This window comes from Pinus tabuliformis, chromosome 6 (genome assembly GCF_031772625.1).
Source record: "Pinus tabuliformis cultivar Carrire ecotype Pingquan chromosome 6, CPIR1, whole genome shotgun sequence".
Lineage (NCBI taxonomy): Eukaryota > Viridiplantae > Streptophyta > Pinopsida > Pinales > Pinaceae > Pinus > Pinus tabuliformis.
In genome coordinates this window covers 515,907,990-515,912,192 of record NC_142292.1, presented here as the reverse complement: position 1 = coordinate 515,912,192, position 4,203 = coordinate 515,907,990, and positions in this window count along the sequence as shown.

Genomic DNA, 4,203 nt, shown 5'->3' with positions numbered 1-4,203 from the left:
CGCATCGCAATATTTGTTTGTAAGGGGGCAGAACTCAAGCCTGGAAGATTTGCGATGAGAGATAATTGTAATATCGCATCGCAGAAAAACAATGGTGGGTGGTCGAACCGCAAGCCTTAAGAAGTTGTGAAGTGCGATCGCCGAAATATCGCATCGCTGAAAGCCTTCGTGTGTTATCGGACCCTGATCATAGAGACAATGCGATATGCGATTGTGATACATCGCGTCGCAATATTTCATTACCAAGGACAAAGGACTTGAAACTATAGCAATTTTGATTATGCGATTTAATCTGGACCGTTGATCATTTATATTGTGATCTAAGGAGAATCGCGAGTGGTTCTATAAAAAAAGGAGAAATACCAGTGTTCGGCTTTTATAAAGGAATCAGAGTAGCGTTGCAGAAGGTTGGACTGTAAAGGAATAACAAACGTGGGCTGATTGTTTGAGATTTCTCAAAATGATTGATTCCTGCGTCATTTGTGGTATTAGAGCACAGAGAGATTAAAGATTGATTGCAGTAAACATTCCACCAGGGAGAGGAGTTGGCATTGGTCAAGGAAGACTGGAAGCAAATGCAGTTCTGTTGGAGGAGATCCGAAGTCTGCGTACGAGGATGGAAACAATTGAGACTGCTCAGAGAAGAACAACTGATGAAGGGGATGACAATGCTAAAGAAGAATCTTCTGAGGAAGAAGAAGAGGAGGAAAATGAAACTATCAGAGTTGTTAAGATGTTGGTGAAAGTAGGAGGAAAACCAAAGGTGGAAATTCCTACGTATGAAGGGAGTCTCAATGCAGAAGAGCTAATGGATTGGATCAGGTCATTAGACAAATATTTTGACTATGAAGAGGAAGCTGATGACAAGAAGAAGGTGAGATTTGCAGTTACCAGATTGAAGGGTCATGCAACTATTTGGTGGGATGAGCTACAGACATCTAGAGCAAGGAAAGGAAAGTCCAAGATCAAGCAATGGGATAAAATGGTAAGTAAGATGAAAGCCAAATTTATGCCTAGAGATTATCAGTTGAATCTTTTTAAACAATTACAAAATTTAAGGCAAAAAGGAATGTTTGTTAAAGACTACATAGAAGAACTTTATAGATTAAGTATTAGAACAGGACATGCAGAGGATGAGATGGAGAAGGTAGCGAGATATATCAATGGCTTACATATGACATACAAGATGAGATCAGCTTGTTAAGTTTGAAGACCATTGAGGATACCTATCAAGCAAGTTTGAAGGTAGAGGAGAAGATGTTGAGAAAACATAATCAGAGGAAGAGAGGAAGGAGCTTAGTAATAGGTAGAGGAACTACCAGACCAAGGGGACAACAACATCAACATGAATTAGGCAGTTCATGTAGCAGACCACCGCAGAGAGGAGATTTTAATAGAGGAAGATCTGCGCCTAGAGGAAGGGGCCAAAGGAAGAGATGTTCAATACTACACATGTGGAGAAATGGGACATGTATCGTGGGACTATCCTCATAATAAACCAGCAAGTTAGAGCAATTCGAATGTGGCTGAGGCAAAGCTAGAAACACCTTGACTTATGGAGAAGGAAGAACCCCTTGAAGTAGGAGAATCCCTATTTTCGAGAAGGACATTGCTTAAGATAGAGAAAGAGATTGAAGAACCAGCGCAGAGGAAGAATTTATTCAGAACTACCTGTAAATCAAAAGGTAAGTGTTGTAAAGTAATAATTGACATTGGAAGCATTGATAACCTTATTTCTACAGAGATGGTGGACAAGCTCGAATTAGAAAAGACAGTACACCCTACTCCTTACAAAGTGTCATGGTTGCAGAAAGGACATCATATTATTGTGACAGAACAATGAAAGGTTGAAATACAAATTGGTAGATATAAGGATGTAATATTATGCGATGTAATGCCAATGGATGTATGCCATGTATTGCTGGGAAGACCGTGGAAGTTTGATCGGAAAGCTATTCATGATGGGAGGAGAAACACTTATACTCTGGAGAAGGATGGAACTAAACATACATTGTTGCTATTGAAGGATGACGCTGACAAAGGAGTGCTTGGAAGTAGTGTTATGCTGATGAGCAGAAAGAAGCTGTTGTAAGAGATTAGAAAAGGTGAAGAAATGAATTTTGTTGTCATAGGGAGACCGAAGGTAATTTTAACTTCCACGAACTTGGATGATTTTCCTGAAGAAGTTAAAATTATATTAGATGATTTTGCTGACATTGTTGTGGATGAGTTTCCAAACGTGTTACCACCTGTTCGAAGTATCAGTCACCACATTGACTTAATACTGGAAGTGAGTTTGCCAAACAAAACCGCTTACAGGTTGACACCTCAAGAGAATGTAGAAGTTGGAAGGCAAGTACAAGAATTGATGGATAAGGGACTAATCAGACAAAGTCTTAGTCCATGTGTTGTACCAACAGTACTTAGTCCAAATAAAGGAGGTGAATGGCGTATGTGCATAGATTCAAGAGCCATAAACAAGATCACAATCAGGTATAGATTTCCTTTGCCACGCGTGGATGATTTAATGGATTGTTTGAGTGGATCAAAGTATTTTACTAAAATAGATCTGAAGAGTGGATGCCATCAAATAAGAATTCGAGAAGGAGATGAACGGAAGACTGCATTTAAAACAAACAATGGGTTGTATCAGTGGTTAGTGATGCCTTTTGGACTCACTAATGCACCTAGTACGTTCATGAGATTGATGAACAAAGTCTTGAAGGAATATGCAGGCAAGTTTGTGATTGTTTATCTTGATGATATTCTAGTTTTTAGTAAAAGTAAGGAAGAACATCTAGAGCATCTTAAATTGGTTTTAAGAACTCTGCAGAAAGAGAAGCTACTGATAAATCTGAAGGAACGTAGTTTCATGAAGGAAGAATTAGTTTACTTTGGATTTGTAGTTTCTAAAGAAGGATTGAAAATGGATCTGAAAAAAATCCAAGCAATTTGGAACTGGCCTATTCCCATAAATATATTTGAGGTAAAAATATTTCATGGTCTTGCAAGTTTTTACAGGAAGTTTATTAGAGGTTTTAGTCAGATTTGTGCACCAATTCTTGAAACAAATAAGGAGACTAATTAGTCGTTCAAGTGGACAAAAGTAGTAGACAAGAACTTTAAATTGCTGAAGAGGAAAATCACAGAGGAACCGATTTTAGCTTTGCCTGATTTTGAAAGGTATTTCAAGTTGAAACATATGCTAGCAGAGTTGCAGTTGGTGCAGTTCCGAGTCAGGAAAAAAGACCGATAGCGTACTTCAGTGAGAAATTGAATGAAGCAATGAAGAAGTATTCATCTTACGATAAAGAGTTTTACGCTATTGTGAAAGCCTTGAAAAGTGGGGACATTATTTGCTGCCAAAGGAATTCATACTGTATTCGGACAATCATGCATTACAGTTCATAAATAAATAACCGAAATTGAACCAGAAACATGCCAAGTTGGTAGAATTTTTACAGAGCTTTACTTTTGTGATAAAGCACACAAGTGGTAAGTTGAATAAATTCACTGATGCATTAAGCAGAGTAAGTTTTATTGTGCAAGAATTCAAAGTTGGTGTTGTTGGATTTGAAGAAATGATTGAAATGTACAAAGATGATGCAGATTTTAAAGATGTCTATACAGCGGTTCAAAATCCAATAGTGCATAGCAGAAGTCAATGGTTAGATTGTCTCAACCAAGGAGGCTTATTGTTTAAAGGCAAAAAGTTGTGTATTCGCAAATGTTCTATGAGGGAAAGATAATAAAGGAGAAACATAGTGGAGGATTATCTGGTCACTTTGGACAAGATAAAACCTTTGCTTAGGTGAAAGCTTTTTATTATTGGCCAAAAATGAAAACTGATGTTAAGAGATTTGTTGAGAAGTGCAAGATATGTCAACATGCTAAGGGAATTAGTCAGAATACAGGATTGTATCAGCGATTGCCAATACCAGACCGACCTTGGGATGCAATCAGCATGGATTTTTTTTGGGACTACCAAAAACTCAAAGAGGGAATGATTCCATTTATGTTGTGGTACATAGATTTTCCAAGATGGCACATTTCATTGCTTGTAAGAAGGCTAGTGATGCAACACATATAGCTAATCTACTTTTTCAGAAATTGTAAGATTGCATGGATTGCCTATCAATATTGTGTCTGATTGAGATACAAAGTTTGTAGTACATTTCCGGAGAACTCTTTGGAAGAAACTAG